Here is a 19760-nt window from a genome sequence, read left to right as displayed (position 1 = left end):
ATCCTCCATCCTGCATCTACAGGTAGTGTTTTACAGTGAAAGCAAGGTGCAGACCAAATTCCTCCAAACAAGCAATGATATTTATTATCCAGATCACATGCCTACTATGTAGAACAGGAACTTCCCTTCCCTGTCTGTTCATGGAATAACACTCAAAAGCAGACGCAAGTATGTGCTAACGCCAGGACCAGCCCAGCACCTGTTCAGATCGGTTGACAGGGAGGGCCAACAGAGGACCCAGGGAGAGCTGATGACTGAAAGCCACACTCCTGGCATGAAAGAGCTGGACTTGCCACACTCTTCTGCCTCCTTGATGCAGGAGTGCCAGTGCCTGCTTGAAGTGCAGTATGATGCTTCTAATCCTCAATTGTCACAACCAGTCATTTCCTCAAAAAACAAAACAAACAGACAAAAAAAAAACAAAAAAAAAAACCCAAATCCCTAATATCCTTTTTATCCCTTTTATCCTTTGGTATTGATAACAATATTTTAAATACCAATTAACTACTGCAGTCACTTCTCACATGGGCCCTGCTTATGTAGGTCCCCTCTAGGGTACAGGCAAGATTTAACTTGTACACACACACATCATGCTGTATGCACTGATTTTAAAGTCAGTTGCACACAGACAATATAACAGCCTCTGTGAGGACAGGGGCACCCCTTTTCTTCTATAGTAGATATGGATTTGTGGCTACCAAACCCAACTGTGGAAAATGTCACTTGCTTCGTTTCCTTTAGATCAGGCTATATCTGACTCCGGCTCACATTCTGCAAGAGCAAAACCAATCTCAGGCATCACTGAGTGTGCCCTTCCCAGGGTAACCCACAGGTCCCAAGGTTCACTGATACCCAGGAAGTAAGAGAAGGGTCTCCATTTACCGTCCATCACAATCCAGTGGAATACCTGCGCTTACAATGGAAGCCTAGTTTGGCAATCATTTTTCTTCTCCAGCGTTTGGAAATATTATTTCCATTGTTTGGCATCTTGTGTTGATTATGAAAAGTCTTCTGTCAATATGATTTCATTCCTCTTTAGATCACTTGTCATTTCTTCCTAGCAGCATTTAAGATTTTCTTTTTGTCTTTCATATTATCCAGTTTCATTACAGCATGTGTAGGTATAGATAAGTTTTTTATATTAATACTTCTTTTGTGGGATTTAGTTCCAATCTGGGGACCTGTGTCTTTCTTTAGTACAGTTTCGTCTCACCATTCTCTCTTTGATGCATTTCTCATGGAAATACGATTTCTTTCCCCTAAAGGTTGGAGTAGACATATGTTGGAGCTTCTCATTCTCACCTTCATGCATGGTCTCTTGTTATTATTTGTCTTTGCAGCATTTAGGGACATTTCTTCAGAAAGGCTTCTCAGATCTCTTGTTCCCTCATGAGCTGCTGTCTGTTCTTCTGCTTAATTTATTGAGTTTACTTACCTCTTATTTCATTTACTCTATTTTTCATTCCTGGAATTTCTGTTGGGTTTTTCTTCAAAACCGCCTAGTCCTGCTTCATACTGTCTTAGTCTTAGTTTTTTTCATAATGTCTTGTGGACTTGGTTCCTATCTATATCTCTTTGAGCATTTTAAACAATTTCAGTTTAAAGTCTCCATCAGGTTGCTCTATTCTCACCAGGCAGGTGTTGTACAAGACTCAATGATTGACCCCCTGAAAAGTATTCCATGTCCTATTCTCTGGAACCTGGGGATATTATCTTATATGGCAAAACAGAGAATATCGCCATATATGAGAAAAGATAGGATTAAGGTAAAGATGTTGAGAAAAGAGGCTTGTTCTGAATCATACAGGTGGTTGCTAAATTCAATCACACGTATCCTTATAAGAAAATGCCGAGGGGCCTTTGAGATACACAGAGGAGGAAGTGACATAAAGACAAAGGCAGAGATTAGAGTGATGTGAACATAAGCCAAGGAGCGCCTGGAGCCACCGAAGCTGAAAGGGGCAAGGAATGGACTCTCCCCTGGAGCCTTCATGGAGAGTGTGGTCCTGCCGACACCTCAATTTCAAATTTCTGCTGTTTTAAGACACGCAATTTGTGGTCATTTGTTATAGCAGTCACAGGAAACTAATACAGTCCTGACTTATCCAATTTTTAGAACCTGATGAGTCTCACCTTCATGTTTTGTCCTTTCTTTTCTGTTGGTGCATCTTCAGTGAGAATTTTCTTCTCCAGAAATCTTGTCTATACCCTGGATTGTGGATTTGTCCCAGGTGATAGATTAACATTTTCCCCTCCCAAGGAGCTGCAGTTTTGAATTGTTCTGAGTCTATTTTTGTTTTGTATCCGCACAGAAGCACACAGTACATAAGAGTGTGAATTTGGGCCCAGACCCGTGTATGGTGCAGCCTGGGATTTCCCATTTTTTGAGGGTGACTGTATTCCACCTTGTGGCGAATTCTTATAATTTTATGTTGCCTCGGCATCCATTTTGAATACAAGTTTAACTTTCTCATGCCAGAAGGGGGCTCAGTCACCCTTGACACAGTTTCCAGTTCTGCACCACACCCAAATAGCCCAGGCCAGTGGCCAGAGATGAGGACTTAGAGGCATCTCTCTGGCCCAGCACACTGGACTCTCTGCTTTCCTGCCTCTTCCTTTAAATGGCCCACTCAGGCATTTGCCCTAGGAGCTTAAAGTCAGCCACACCCTGTTCCCTTACATATGCTGCTAGTTGCTATGTACCACTTTCTCTCTCTCTCTCTCTCTCTCTCTCTCTGTGCCTGACTCTTCATTCCTGCTCATGTGACCCAGGGATGGAGGACGCCCTCCTGACTCATTGCACCCTCCTTTTGAAGAATCAGGGGCTGCTCCAGGACAGGTTTCCCCCAGGACACTGGGGAGAACACATGGTCAGGCTCCCAGCACTCACATAAACTGGACATGGGTCAGACAAGAGCCTCATGGTCATCTGCAAGTTTAAAAAAGTTTCCAGTGTGAAGGACCCTTTGGTCACAGGTTGGACAACTAGACTTTACGCTCTCCACCAGGTAAAAGAAGTATCCTGTGAAAGGCACATTGTAAACACCCATGTCCAGCTCCCCTTCTTCTCCCATTAGCTGCTGTAAATTGCAGCCTCAATTTAGCTGGGGGCTCTCAAAAAAGTCATAGTCCCATAGCCAGGGAGACCATTCTACTTTCTACCGAAGTGCCTGAGCAGGTAAACACAGGTTTTATAGGCCCTCTTCATTGATGAAGCACCTTGGATTTATATAAGAATTCTAGTCCTCACACCTAATCCTTTAGGTATTATGACTTCAGCCACAAAACTATCTGTCTCCTCTTAAAATCCCTTTGGGTCACAAGGATTTACCTCCAAGACTTTAATTTGGGTTTTAGCTTCATTTGGCACATGTAGATTTTTCTTTCTTTTTTTAAAATTTTTGTTATATTTTTTAACAAGCATGTGCATGTGTTCAGAACAAGATGAGAGGCTTTGCACACCTGTTCTGTCTCCCATCTTCCCTAGAAAACTCAAAGCTTCTTTCCCTAATGCAAAGTGAAGGTTCTCTTCACATAGCCTTATTTTTCTGGTAAGATGAATATTAGAACAGTTCTCAGCTTTCACTGTGGATAAGAATACCTTAGGGAACTTTGAAAGATATAGAAGCCAAAGCTTTACCCTGAAAGAATTAGCTTCTTGGCCTCCATTAGTCTGGGGTGGGCCAAGATAGAGGTTTTTTGCAATGTTTTTAGGTGCTTCTGATGTGCATGTAGGGTAGAGAAATACTATTCTAGGGCATGGTACGGTTCAGCCCCAGAATTCTAACCATCCAAATAGAAACATATTTTGCTAGACCTAGGATTTAACTCAGCAGAGAATGGGCCAAACAGATAAGGGCCTAGGACTTTAGTTCAAGAATGCTGGATAGAGCACTAGACAGATTTGAAAAGCAGGTCATCAGTATCTAAGGAGTTGAGTAGTGAACCACATGTTCTCTCGGGAAATAAGTTTGCTGCAAAGCTCCATGGAAACCGGTTATGGCCCAGTGCTTAAGGCATTAAATCAATCAATCCTGATCACCTAAAAAGCTGGAACTCCAGCTTCCCATTATGCCAGAGAAACAGCAGGTGATTCTCCAACCATAAATTCTGGTGAAGCTCATCCTGCTGCTGCTTGCTATGACACGCAAGGCTTGGACCCAGCCTCTGACCATGAAGACAGAGCTGGCAGGATCCAGCTGGAGTTGAAGTTCTGCCATATTACTATGAAATCCCAGCCCCTGATCACTGCAGGGCAGGGGCCTGGATTTCCTTAATCATTCAACACGAAAGCCCCACTGCCCCAAGGTCAGGGTCCCTCTTCAAGAGTCTAAATTCAGTCCTACCAAATTGCTATGTGCAATCCTAGAGATTCATGGGCACCAGGAACACACATACCAGCTACTAATCCTGCCGTGAGCCTCCCCTCTAATGATGCTGCTCCACAGTCAGTCCCTCGGGTCTGCTGTATGTACTATCTAGGCATTTGTCTTTGCTTGCATGACGATACTGTATTTTTTTCTTATCTATTTTTATTGTCAATTTCCTAAGACTAGAATGTAAGCTTTGTGCAGGAAGATATTTTGTGTCCTTGGTTCACTGTCTGGGATGGCTTCTGACACACAGGTGGTGCTCAATATTTTTTAAAGGAGTGAATGGATGGATGAATGTTAAAGAGCTTGAGATGTGAGGCCAAGAGACAAGACAGGTAGTTATGGTAGACTGATGTCTCTAACATGCTTAGAAACAAGGGGTGCAGCCTTACGCAAGTCATTCTAGCCCTGTTAAGCCTTAGATTCCTCACTTACAAACTATATAATACCAGTTTTTTTTTCCAGATTCAAATGAGATAATCCATGCTTTGAAACCATAAAACAAATTTTTAATATAAATAACTTCAAGTGCTCCCAAGTGTGAACAAAGCCATTTTTCTTTCTGACCCAGTTTGGGGATCCCAGACAAGCTTCCAGAAGAAGCAAGGACACCATGAATGAAAAAGTTAAGTTTTTATTTTCAAGTGGACAATTGAGTTACCATGGTGGTTTCCCCTTAAAAAACGAATCCATTATCTTCAAAATTAAGAGATTAAGCATTCCTTGGAGAGCACCTCCCTCCGCACTGGCTGGAAATGAGGCAGTTATGGCCAAATATAAAAGCATAAAAATAATTTTGTGGCATCTTTAAGATGATGACTATTTTGTTCAATTCGGCTTGACCAAGGGACTCTTCTATAGTGGACTTTCCAAAAGCACTTTGCAAAGTTATTTAATGCTTCCCTAGTTTGAGTACAGAACTTTTTTGTATACAAGTAGTGGCCTTTCTGGCACTGGGTTTAATAAAGCTTGAGATGTGGGGGTGTGGGCAGAGGGATGAATATGGATCAGAATAGCTCCCTAGGGTCTCCCACAGCATCACAGACCCATAGGCTTGGAAGGGTGATAGAGGACAATCCTTGCTGGGGGTCCAGCCCTAGTGAGAGGAAATTCTATTTGAACACCTCCCCTTTTCCCCTTCCCCTAGTCCCTTTGCATTTTGCAAAGCTGCCTTAGCAAGGACTTCCTGGTGCTGAACCAACATCTGCCTCCTTGGAACTACTGCCGATGGGCTCAGATCTCCTGGGAGTGCACAAAATAACTCTTATTCATTATTACTTGGCATCCCTTTATGACTTCCTTGTGCTCTTCCTCCCACATCCATTCCCCTTCTAAAAACTCTGGAATGCTTGCCAAATACCCAGAAGAAAGGGCAAGGAACCAAGCTCTGCCTGGTAATGCTAACACCCAGCCCACAATCCCTGGTTTTTCTTTAGTGGCATCGGTTCATTTTCCCTCACCTGTCCTCCAGGCTTTGTCTTATTCTTGGCACAAGGGGCAAACTACTTTTTAAGGGATTGGAGAGGTTAAAAGTGAGGTCTGCCTCCTCTTCTCCAGGAAAAACGATTTATCAATGGTGTCAACACAACAAATAGAACTTCTCACAGCCCTTGTATTCAAGGTCCATCCAAAAATCTCCCTAGGTTCTGTGAAAAACAAGTAAGATGAGGAAGTCTGGGTGTTTCATGTGATAGCAAGCTTTGCCATCCCTAATGTGAGAGGGAAAAAAAGGTGAAAGGCATTGCTTAGCTGCTTGCTCAGCCAAGGGTGGGGGTGGGGGTGTTTGTTAACCTAAAGATAGCCTTAATTTTATTTGTTTTTCCTAAGGAACATCTGCTTGTACAATGATTAGGCATTGGCATTCATTAACACAGGAAGTAAAGTGTCTGAGGTTTGTGTCACTGGGAGTGTTCAAGAACAAAATAAGACAGACACTCGTGGGAGTGATTCTAAAGCATTTTTCACACTGTGCAAAGGTTCAGCCTAGGAGAATGTGTAGTACTCAGAGGATGCAGCTGTTGAGAATGCAGTTTTCTGTAGTAATGGGAGGTCATTTTCTCTAGAACTGCGGGGCATGGGATGGATGATGAAGGGCATTGACCATGTGTATGCACCACGTGAATGAATGCCTAATGAGGGCCTGGCAGCAGCAGTATCTCAAAAAATACTTTCTGAATAAATGAATAAATTTCCCAAGCACACGGTGAAAAGAATGCAGTACATTCTGTGCACCCTTTCTACATTCCAAAGTGAATTTACATATATTATGGCGTTTTCCTTCCTAATCTTCCTATGAGGACTAGAACACAGGGGACACACCTCCATTATTACACATAAGGATCTGGTCATAGTTCCACAAGTTAGTGACAGAGTTGACACTAGCAGGTAAGTTTCCTAATTCTTGATAGAATTCCAGAACATTCAACCATCTGGCCAGCGACTTTAAGAAAAATTCTTCAGATTCTTAGTTCTCATGTACGATATCAGAATACAAAGTCAACATATCCTGCACACACTGCCTCCTTCCACCATTGGTTAAAAAGAAGAAAGTGATGCTATTACAAATCAGATTTTTGAACATGTTAAGTATTATCAGACAAGTGTGACAAAAAGAAAAATAATAAAATTTAAAATTCAGTTACTCTGCTTCCTAATCTACTCTTCAAGACTTTCAGCAATAGGTATTTGAATAGATATTTGAAAAAGTATAAAATGCAGCAATTTAATTTTTCTTGTTAATTAAAAGAGAGAATTGAACACCTCCACAAAGAAATAATATGACATTGCCCCTTGTCTGTGCGGACAAGGTGGGACAACATATCAGGAAAGTTGGATATTTGGAGCATAACTTGGGTGTGTACTAGCTCAAGACTGTCAGGTTACACATGAGGAAACTGAGGCATAGACAGGTCATGAAGGTTATGTAACCGTTACAGGCAGGGCCAAGTCTCACCCTCAGGCTTCCTAACTTTCAGAAACCCTAAAGATATGGGCCCCAGCTGTATACTTCACTGGTTCCCTGAAACTGAAGCAGACATTTTCATCACCTGTGTGTGTGTGTGTGTGTGTGTGTGTGTGTGTGTTCTGTGTGTGTTCACATGCATGCCCCATTTTCTCATCTACCCTCCTCCCACAAAACATGATTTAACACCTATCACCAAGCACTATAAAAGTGTGTGCATCTACATTTTAAATATCTACAAAATAAAATTAAAATCTTTCTGCTAGCCTTGCTGGGTCTCAATAATAAGAAGGAAAAAACAAACTACATTTCTACCTAAATTTTAGTTGTCCCCACCAATTTCCAGATTCCACTTAGGAGATCAGTCCCAAATCACAAGGCGGAGGATGAAAAAGAATCCGGGAAAGCTGTCAACAGCTCTCTGTCTCTATCCCCGTGTGGGTCCCCACCCCCTTCTCAGATTCAGCCTGGGCTCTCAAACGCTTGCCCCCTTGGGACACAGTCCACCCCCATCATCCTACCTACTGGCTCCGCATCCCTCTCACGTCTTTTTAAAGAGATATTTTGGGAAGCAGCACACGCACATGCAGACACCAATTACTCAATCTCCCAGCAAGTATGGAGATGATGGAAGTATGGCCCTCCGGTCTCCTAGCAACAGCGTGGGGGAAGGCGGCAAGCGAGCTGGTTGCCCAGCACCGCCCTGCGTAGAAGGCATTTGCGCATTTCACTTTTGTTGTCTTTGACGGCCATTGCTAAAACGGGCTCTGTATTCTTGGGGGGATTTTAGGCACTTGGGTTATTCTTTTAAAAGATCTCTGCTGACATCCACAGGTCCTATAATTAACATCTCCAGCCTTCACAGGCCGGAAGTGTTCTGTCACCCCTAAAAATACAGAGCCCCCTCTTGGTCTTCCTCCTTCCCCCACTCCACCCTCTCTCGCCTTTACACCTTTACACATATTCACCCCAGATTTGGACATGCAAACATACATTTATTTATTTATTTATTTATTTCCCTTCTTTCCTTCTTTCTTTCTCTCTCTCTCTTTCTTTTTCTTTCTTTCCTTTTCTCTCTCTCTCTCCCCCCACCTTCCTTCCTTTCTTTTTTTGGTTTCCCCAAGTCTTGAACTCTTGCCCTTTAGAAAAATCAAAAAGATTACAATAATTGGCCATCTTATTTAGTCTTTTTAGCCTAAAAAAACTCCCTAGCTATAGCATAACTCCACACCTGTTGTCCCGCTGTCTCCATAACCTCCACCTCTGGCTCCCCCCACCTCCTGCGGCAAATGTGTCATTGACAAGTGGAATGTTTGACAAACTGGAGTAAGAATTGATTAAATGAGGGAGGGAGGTGAGAGCTAGCGTGATAGCTGACTCCCCTCACTGGAAATACCCAGGATCCCAAGGGAGAAGGCTGTTGAGTGGAAAGGCAGTCGTTTCTGTAGTTTATGGCAGAGGAATATTTGAGAGAAGAGAAATAGAGGTAGGATCAGAGAGATGTGGGATTTCCATTATCAATTAAAAAACTCCAAAAACCTGAAAGGGTGTGAGAGTTGAGGAAAGCTGTGCCTGCTCTAAATCCAAGACCCACATATGTTATTTCTGATACAGGGGCCCCTCAACTTTGGGAATCTTTGAATGGCTCAAGCCTTCTGGCTCAGGCTTGGGGCTGAGGGAGAGCAAATGGGAATGCCAAGGGCTGAAATGCTTTGGGGGGATCTGGGGGCGGGGGAGTACCAAGGATCAGGAGGTGGGACTGAATGCTTTGTTGCAGCAGAAATAAATAGGAGAGGGCACTAAGCCTGCTCTACATCTACAGCACCTCTCAGATCTTGGGTGTTAGAATATGATATCTGAGATGAGAAGACGTGATTCTGAGATAATCTTCCAAATTTTATTCAGCCAAGCAGGTGGCGATTTCTCCAATAAACAGGGAAATCCCTCCATATTTGCTCTTTTGCCTGTCTGTTCCTTGGTTTCTTTTTCTTCTTTGGACTGGGAAGTTTGCAAGATGATGCCATTTCTGTCAGCCTCCTCTCTAGGACCCACAGTCATCACACAGAGCCTTGTCAGGCTGTTCATTTCTAGTCCTTCTCAGGAGGCTCCTGAGAAGTGGTGACCATCTTGCTTTTAGATGGAATTCAAGCATGGACAATTTAGCTCATGAAGCCATAGGCAATGGCTAAACCTCTACTGGAAAAGGAGAAGGATGATTCTCACACGTCTCTGAACAACAGGACAAGGTCTAGGGTGGACTCCACAGCCACCTATGGGCACATGAGCTCCTTTCCACTCCCAGGCCTGACTCAGAGACTAAACTAGCCTGAGCTAATAGGCCAAGGGAGTTCAAGAAGAAAAAGAAAGGTAGGGGAGAGATGAAGAAGGCAGAGTAGGGTCTGGTCATTGCTTGTGCTTATTGGTTAACCTACAGAGGTAAGAAATTGGTAAAAGTGATGAGACTGTTTCTAAATAAGATCCAAAAGACATTCTCACAAGGAAAGGAGTTTTGCTCTTGCAGACTTCCTTCTAGTATCCTTAGTCTCTATGACAAGGACTGTAGAACACAGCTTAGATGCCCACTTCCCATGAGAATATTGGGATCTGCTAGTTCTGCAGAGAAGGGTGAACCAATTAGAATCTCTGTCTCCCCCTTGGGACTGACTTCAAGAGGAGCACAAGGCTTTAGCTCAAGGGCCCCCTCTTGTTTATAACAAGTTTGTAAATTTACATCCAAGTTTATAGTTTGGAAACAGAATCATGTTTGAAAAAAAAGCCCTTCAGCAGTTAAAGGCAGAGCCCGGGTTGTGTCTCAGGTCTATGGACTCAAGGCCAGTCATCTAAAGTCACCCTGGTTTTCTGAAAGCTGTAAAACAGCTTGTGCTTTCTGCCTAAAGCTGTGAGCTTGACCTAAAGGCCAAAATGGAACAAGAAGCAGAGCCACAGATGTTGATCAGGACATGTAAGAGACTGTGAAAATAGACTTTATTCTACCATTTTGCTCAGGACTAGTTCTATGTCCAGTAAATCTTATGAACTGCCTCTTAAGACTTATCTTCATGGAGAAATCTGTCCCAGAGTAAAGCATGAAATTGTTATGAATATTTCTGGGCCTGCTGAGGTTGGTTCTTTATTTTGTCACTTATATGAAGTTCTCTGTGTTCAAGTTCTGCTCTGACACAGGCCTTTGTGAGGAGCCCAGTTACCATGGCAGTGCCTCCAAAATAGAACAAGTCCAACACACATCAATAGACGGCACAGTGAATAGAATAAGTACTACTTACAATGCATTATTCGGTTTCTACTGGGTAGTAAATTTGTGCAGAGTGTTGAAAATAACTACACCTCCCCCTTTCATTTAATTAAAGGAAAACAATCCCACAATTCGGAAATGTGCTGTGTTTATATCAAAGTGGAATTTGTGTTGCTGTGTGACCAAGAGGCAAGGATCATGGGTGGATTTGCTAGGGAAAAGTTAATGCTCTAAAGCTGAAACCTTCCAGAGAATCGCTCTGAAGCACTCTCTCTTACAACCCACCTTATGTCGTGATTTGGTTTGTCATACCAACTAAGTATGAATGAAGAATAGCATCTAAGAAACATAACATTTTTTCCCAATAGTGGGGTGAGCATTTCTCTCTGTTTGCCCATGGCCATCCTGAGTTGCCTCTATTGTCCCATGACATTCTCAGGTGTCATGCTTTGGATCAAAAATTATGTACATACCCTAATTATAGGTTAAACCACAGGGTTTAGGAAGCTGGTGGGGAACCCCACCAAAAAAATTTCTGAAACTCACTCTGAGAAAGAAGATACCCAGGCTCATGGTAGATACTTCAATGAGTATTGCATAGCTTGGGCTACTTCTAGGTTAATGCATATTTCGGGGTCTCCCGTATTCTCCCTGGACGACCCTCCATCTTAGAGTAAGCAGCTTGACCTGGAGGAGAATGCACTGCCCTTGGAATCAGACGGATCTGGGTTCCAGAAACAGATTTGTCTTGGTCTTATACATTACATGCATAAAAGTGAAGGTAACATTCTCTAATTGGCTTGCTGTGAAAATTAGATGATATTTTATAGGTACAAGTACCTAAGACAATGTCTGGGCTATAGTAGGGATTGGTTATTAGTGTCCATTTCATTTTTCCTACAACAGCTGTAGCTAGCATGGTAGACAGAACAGACAAGGCCTCTTGAATCAGTCAATCCTATAAATGATAGAACCCTGGACAAGCTAATTAACCTCTGCGATGCCCCACTCCAAATCTTAAAAGTAGCCATCATCCAAAACATCTCACAAGGTGATATGAGGAATAATAGAAATGATGAATGTAAGTTGCCCAGCATAGATCCTGGCACTTATTAGACACTTGTCACAGATTAGATTCCCTGGGAAGCAGATGCTGGGATAGAGAACAGAATGCAGGATATTTATCAAGGAGTGCCATTGGGATCAATACTTGTAGAAGAGAAGAAAAGGAAACAGAATTGGACACAGGAAGAAATTAAACTGCAATATAGGCTGAATAGCAGTCTCAACCTACCCCCAAGGAGAATCATGATACTACAGAGGCCTTTAAGAGTTCTCTGAGTTTGGCCAAGAAATCCAGGCCTTTGGGCTCCCACATTGATTAGTCATTAGATGTGAGCTGGCCCAGGAAGGGACATGAACTTGAGCAAGATGGTTTTCTGCAGCTGAAGCAGTCTGTGAAGGTGCCAACAGCTGTGAAGTGTCTGCTATACTTCCAGGAGACAAAGTGACAAGTCCTACAGTGAAGAAGGATTTGGAGGGCACAACTCTGTGTCCAACACATTCCATCCCTTCACCACTTGGAGCTACTGTTTCATATATATTCAGAGAATAGCTTGCCAGAATTCCAGTGGGCCTCTCATCCTGAGAAAAACCCAGAAGAGAAAGGTTCACGAGTCAAGTTACAGTCCCTGCCATGGTGATTGGTCTCAGTGATACAAAGACACTATCTTCTTCCTTCTCTGCTATATTTTCTAGGTTCCCTTACCCCATATCACCACTTTGCTGGTTTTAGTAGTTTACCCGGTGCAGTGACCTAGACCTGCATCCCTGAGCTCTTGGTCACCAAGCCCTTCTCAGGATGCACTTGTTCATTTACAATCAAAAGTGGGCAAGGAAGTATCAAGAAGCACCCAATACATCAACCACTTAGGTGCTCAACAAATTCATCTCTGCCCCATTGTGTAAAAGCAACCTGCTTACTCGTGATGATCACAATGTTAACGTCTCTCAAAGGAGATTATTCTCCAGCTTTAAGACCTCATGTTCTGGATCAAACGGTAGGTCGTTTAACCAAAAGAAAAGAAGTCCTTTTATCAAAATGACACCTGCACTCAAATGTTTATTGTAACACAATAAACAATTGCAAAGATGTGGAATCAACCCAAAGGCGCATCAATTTATGAGTGGATTAACAAAATGTAGTACATGTATACCAGGAAATACTACTCAGCCATGAAGAAGGATGACTTAATGCCTTTAACAACAGTTTGGATGGAACTGAAGACCATTATCCTAAGTAAAGTATCTAAAGAATGGAAAAACAAACACCACATGTACTCACTATTAACTTGAAACTAATGGATGACCACACATATGCATAGAGGGAAGGAAATCTCAAAGGAAATCAAGCAGGGGGCAGGGGGAGGAGAGGATGGGTGAAAACCTACCTAATGGGTACAATGAACAACTATCTGGGTGAAGGGCACACTTTTAACCCTGACTGGAACATTACAAAAGCAATTCATGTAACTAAAAACATTTGTACCCCCATAATACTTTGAAATGCAAAAATTGTTAACACACACACACACACACACACACACACAAACAAAAACAAACAACAAAAAATTAGGTGTAATGTTCTTTTCCCTGTTGAGTTTTAGACTTACTCAGAGCCTGTTCTTGTCTATTTCCCCCAATTTGGAATGGAAATGCCTATCCTATGCCTGTCCCACCATTGTATTTTGGAAGTAGATAACTTGCTTAATTTCACAGCTTCACAGCTGGGGGTGAATTTTCCTCAGGATGAATGGTGCCATGAGCTTCACCCATATCTGTTTGCTATAAATGTCCCAGGCTGTGGTGTTCTGTTACAGCAGCACAGAACAGACTGAGACAATATAGTGCCTCTTCAGAGGTGGATGCTCTCTGAAGGGCATTAACGTGTTGTACCAGTTGTCAAGTTACTGCCTCTAAGCTTCAAATCCATTCTCTTTTCAAACAAACTTTTAAATTCACATAATAATTGGGAATGTAGTACAGAGAATTTTTGTCTACCCTTTAGCCAGTTTCCCCTATTATTAACATCTTACATTATTATGGTACATTTGTCACAATTAATGAACCCATATTGATGCATTATTATTAATCAAAGTTCATACTTTATTCAAACTTACTTGGTTTTCCGCTAATGTCCTTTTCTGTTCTAGGATCCCATCCACAATATGACATTGCATTTAGTAGCTGTGTCTCCTTTGGCTCTCTTGGTTGTGACAGTTACTCAGGCATTTCTTATTCTGCTGACTTGGTAGTTATGAGGAACACTTGTGAGTTACTGTGTAGAATTTTCCTCCATTGGGATTTGTCTGAAGTTCTTATCGTGATTAAACTAGAATAATGTGCTTTGGGGAGGAAGACTACAGAGGTAAAGGGCTATTCTCATCACATTTTTTAAAGGGTACATCCAATCAACATGAACTTACCACTGTTGACATCAGCTTTGATCACCTGAAGTGAGATGGTATTTGTCAGGTTTCTCCAATGTAAAGTTATTCTTTCTTTTCCTTCTCTTTTCATGAATTCTTCTGCATGGGAGATTTGACTTTTCTCTCCTATTTACTAATTTTATCCATAGTTTGTTTTTATCAGTATGAACTCATGGAGATTTATGTTATACTTTGGACAATAATCCAGTAGTATTTTACTTATTTTGTTGTTTATATTATTCTAGCTCTGGCCATTTGGAGCTGTTTCACCTGGCATCTGGATCCTTTTGATACACCCCCATCATTGCAGGGCTTTGTTTGTTTATTTGAGCACTTTCTATCTTTTAGGTACTACAGATGTTCTGCATCATCTTGTGTATTTCCTGCCCTAGACCTAGAATTAGCCATCTTTTCAAGGAGCTGTGCTTCCTTTTATTAGAGAGTGGTGTTAGAAACCAAAATCTGAGTGCTAGGTGTACTTGTAGCAATTAAGGTGTCATTGTTTCTAGGTTTTCTTAGCTAATAGATCAAGGAGATACTATATATGCATGTATACTAACTCATGCATATACACATATCTATATATCTCTCTCTATATAACCATCTGTTTCTATATTAAGCCAAATATGAGTTCATACTGATGTCTCCAATGCTAATATGTTACCACAAGGAACATTCTAGACTTCTCCTTTGCTTACCTATAACCTCTAACTAAAACAGTGAGAATCTGGCTCCCACCACTCATTTACATAATTATTCAACTCCAGTGTACGTATTTAATGATTTCAGAATTGTTAACCCATATCCTCATGGAAAATGACTTTATCAACGGGAGTACAGTTTTTATGGACAGTTCTTTTTGCCTTTAGTCTTACAGACTCCACTCATTTCCATTCCTGCACATTGGGATGCAAAATCAGACCATTTTTACTTTCTAGGAAAAGTGAAATGAGAAAGATATCTGGTTTTGTGAACACTATATGGAAACATTGTACATCTCATTTGTTTTATGATATTCATATCCTTTGATCGATATAAACCTAAAGGTAAAAATGAAAGGAATCCAGGGTTAGCAATACAAATTTTTACGGTAAAATACCGCATGGAAAGGGAATATACATAAGTTCAAACACAGTCTCAAGTCAGCAGAGAAAAAATGTTCCTTTCCCAGTGTTTGACAGACTAAGAATAACAGCTTGGGAAGAATCAATCTGCATTCTCGAGATGTGATGACTAGGGTGAACTCTAAAATCCAGTAAAAATGTGTAGATTGGATCAACTGCTAAAAGTTGTTATTAATTTTTGCAATATTCATTTCTGGAAATAAGCCTTATCTATTATTGGAACTCCAGTGCCCATTTCAGAACTTTGAGAATTTTAACTGTTTAATGATGTAAAGACTTTAAGTGAATCATGAAAAATAATGAATAACAAAATGTATTTGATCTATTAAAAAAAAAAAGTAACTTAGATCAGCACCTTATTATTCCAAATCCATTGTTCTTCATCCTGTTAGTGATAGTAGAGCTGGACCCTAAAAACAATTTCTCTTTGCCAGCTGACATGATATTAAGCTTTGGCAGTAGATGGTAACAGGGGAGCACTAGAGGGATGCTGAAAGAGATAGCAGCTTCTCTTTCTGCTTCTGGTGTGATCTTCCCTGCTTGCTCCTGTGACAGTGCAGCAGCCAGCGGCATGCAGGATGCCCAGTGATGCTCACCTTCCCAGCAAGTTCTGCCAACGGGGCCAGCCTCACAGACATTCTAGTGCAGTTGTATAGGACACCACTCTCAGAAGAGGTCCCATGTTTGGTTAAATGTTCTTTTGATGCTATCTTGAAATTTTTAATAATTTTATAATTTTGTACTTGTGCCTTGTAATTAAAGTTTAATGGGACAATGGAGCATGCATTGAGCAGAGGAGATAACCAGATGATAGTACACACATGGGCTCCCGTCTTCAGGTACAACAGACAGTGGAGAGCATGAGTGCAAAGCAGTTGGCCTGGCCACCAGGTACACACAGGCATGCATGGGGTAGTCTGACACTTTGCAGACCCCTAGAGGGTGGCCTTTGCTGGGACAACAGCAGCAGCAACAGAAGCAGCAGTGGTGGCAGCCGCAGCACTGGAAGAGAGAGGAGACACCTCAAAGACACAATGCTGGGGCGTGTGGTGAGAGGCCAGCTTGGCCACCATTCTCAGAGCCTGTCCTTGTGGCTTTGGCACAAATATTAGCTCTTCAGCTTTGACACCAGAATAGGAATTTCCTGTTCTCATCCAGTAAACTTTTTCTGTATATTATTTTTTTGTAAATAAAAGCATTTATATGGACATTGCAATTAAGCATATTGGGTAGTTATTAGAATTCTTTAAAGAGTTTGGAATCTCTCATTTTGAAACCTACTGCAAGACTGGGAAGCAAGTACCCACAGGCTTAAAAACAGAAATTAAATTTAAAGATTAGTGCATTCAATAGGAAAAACACAGTATTTTCATATGAACTTTCCAATGAACCAATTATTGACAAGAAAGGTAATTTTTAAATTAATGTCTTCTTGTCAATGAACATAGAGCAATAGAATACGTAACAGGCATTTTTTTTTTTTTTTTTTTTTTGAGACAGAGTCTCACTCTGTTGCCCAGGCTAGAGTGAGTGCCGTGGCGTCAGCCTAGCTCACAGCAACCTCAAACTCCTGGGCTCAAGCGATCCTCCTGTCTCAGCCTCCCGAGTAGCTGGGACTACAGGCATGCACCACCATGCCCGGCTAATTTTTTCTATATATATTTTTAGCTGTCCATATAATTTCTTTCTATTTTTAGAGGTGGGGTCTCGCTCTTGCTCAGGCTGGTCTCGAACTCCTGAGCTCAAACGATCCGCCCACCTCGGCCTCCCAGAGAGCTAGGATTACAGGCGTGAGCCACCGCGCCCGGCCGCATTTTAATTCTTATACAAAACAGAAGTCACTTTTGGTATCTTAAGCAAATCCACAAATTATAGAAAATGTCAGAGAAAGTACTAAAATGCCATTGTATAAATTTACATTTAAAATTAAATTAAGAAAAACAAAAATGATTTATATAAAGAGTTAAATATTTAGAATTATGCTCTGGGTGCACTTAAATTTATATTTCAAAAGGATTCGTCAGAAACTTAACCCGATGTTGTTACAGCCTATCACATACTCGTAACAGCTCCGTTAACAGTTGCATCACCAGAAAGACTCTTCTCAACATTAAAAATTATTTATCATTTTACATTGCCAAGAGCAATTGGCATTACATTCAGTTATAACATTGAAAATAAAGTTAAGTTTTTATATATTTGCAGAAAAGGAAGTCAGAAAAATCTCATGATCAATCAGAATATCACATTAATAAAGTATTATAATTTATTGTACCACATAAAATTATGATATATAGTATATTAATTTTTATAATTTATAAGTTTGTTATTTCATGTATCACCATTACCTGTTTACATTTTATAAATAATAACTTAAAAGTCTTTATATTATAGAATTTTTACTGTACTTTATTTCCCTGCTGTTTGAACAAGTGGTCATGCATTTTCATTTTGCACTTGGTCCCACAAATTATATGGCTGGCCCTGTCTGCCTGTGCCCCAGAGAATGGCTTCCCCTAGTCTTCCATCACTACCTCAGCAGGTGGTTTCCTGCTTCCTGGTCTTGGACTTCAGCACCTCAGTCAATTTTCCCATGACCCAGTGGGACACAGCCACATTCTCTCAGATAGGTCTTAAGAGGGAGTCCCTTTCCAAATGTGTTTCTTCCTTCGCTACACTGCCTGAACTCTGGAGGTATTGACCGCTCCTTCTCTCATTCCTGTGTTCTATAGAGTTATTTACCTCTTAGTAGTTAGTCCCCTATTACTAGTTAATAATTCTCTATATTAAACTTTCCCTGTTGAAATCACTGTGTAGTTTCTGTCTCCAGACTGCACCCTGACTGACACACATGTGACACGAAGATTTTCACACTTTGTGGCCACTCCCATGCATGCATTTCACGTGCCTCTACCCTACACCTCTTCAATCTCAATCTTCCCAACTTCTTCTCTCAGGCCTTGACTAGCTGGTCAAGCCATTTTCCACTTGCTATGAGTGTATATATTCCAACTTTGAGCAACTTCTCTTTCCACAATGAGTGGCCAGCATCTAGTTTTGGTAAGGATTTTACCTCCCTCTGTCCTTTAAGGCCATTCCTAAGTAAGGCTATAGTTCAGCTGCTATCACTCTTTTGACCTGTACCCACATACTGAGCCAATTCATTTGTGAAGCATACTCAGGCTTTTTTCTCCTCCATCAGCCGATCATAGCCCACATGGCCAAAGGTGTGAGCTGAGGGAGAGGTGCTGGTGCCCTGGTCGTGGATGAAATGGGAAGTCAGAACTATCTGCTTGTATAGATTGCTTGTGTCTTCAGACTGGTCATGCTTAACCCAAGATGTATCACTTCCATCTTATGATGGAACATACCTAGCTTACCTGCTGGTAGTTCTAACAGAGCTCAGCTTATAATAAGCAGTCTCCGAATCATGGTCATTTGGTGCTCTCTGGGTAGATCCTTCATCTCTACTAGGGCCCAGTAGAATGCCAAGAGTTGATTTTCAGAAGTTATATAATTCTCTGCTGCAGATGGTGCAAACTTGCTCTGGAACCTAGGTATTTGTGTTGTGATTCTTTCACTGGGATTTGCCATTATACCACATGGCCTCTCTTCCCAGCACTTTACCCATAATACTATAGGTTCTCTCAGGGTTTATGATCCAAATACCAGGGCTGTTTGCACAGCACGATAGATCTGCAAAGCCCTTTCCTGATACAAATATTTGAAGCTGGCAGCCTTTCGGGTGACCCAGTGTGGAAGACAGACCCTATGGTGGCCCCCATATTCACACTCCATATAATCTCTTCCCCTTGAGTGTGGGCAGGACCTGTGACTTGCTTCTAAGACCAATAAATTACAACAAATCTGATGGGATGTCACTCCTTATCATTCATCATTGGTATTTTTAATGGTGCAAACTGAGTGGTCTCCTTGCTGGCTCCCCACCTATCATACCCCATGAGCATGCTGGATTCCGTTAACCATCTTCCCAACTTTCACGGCCCTTCTAACTTCACCGTTCATTACTGTAATTCTTTTCTCCTGGCTTCTGATGGTTAATGTGCCCACACGGCCTCTATTATTCTGGGTTCCTGTCATCCCCATTGCTATTTGTGAGCCTGATTCTGTTGTGGTCTCTCCTGCTATCGTCTCTGGCTCACAGAGGAGGCCACACTAATGCCGGTGCCCCTCTCTGCCATGTATGGGAAGGGAGTTTACCCTTCCTTGGAATTGGGCTACTCTGAAGAATAAACCCTGGGCCTGTTCTCAGCTCTCTCTGTCCTCCCTCCACCCTCAGGACATGAGAATCTCTTCATAAAATACGAAGGAGGTTCTATGGTTTTCACATTAAATGTTCAATTGTAAATTAATGCTTTGAGCTTCTCCTTATCTTTTCCCAGAGCTTTAGTTTAGCAATAGCCACCAAGATACATTGTCTTTTAGTTGATAACTTTCCCCGAATTTCTCAAAGTCCTCATAGATCTTACTAAATAATGTCATCCAAATTCATCATTAGTGAAATTTTAAACAATTTGCTAGACACCTTGTACAAGGAGT

Source organism: Eulemur rufifrons, chromosome 7 (assembly GCF_041146395.1).
Source record: "Eulemur rufifrons isolate Redbay chromosome 7, OSU_ERuf_1, whole genome shotgun sequence".
Taxonomy (NCBI): domain Eukaryota; kingdom Metazoa; phylum Chordata; class Mammalia; order Primates; family Lemuridae; genus Eulemur; species Eulemur rufifrons.
The sequence above is the reverse complement of the archived record's forward strand: the minus strand, read 5'-3'. Positions refer to the sequence as shown.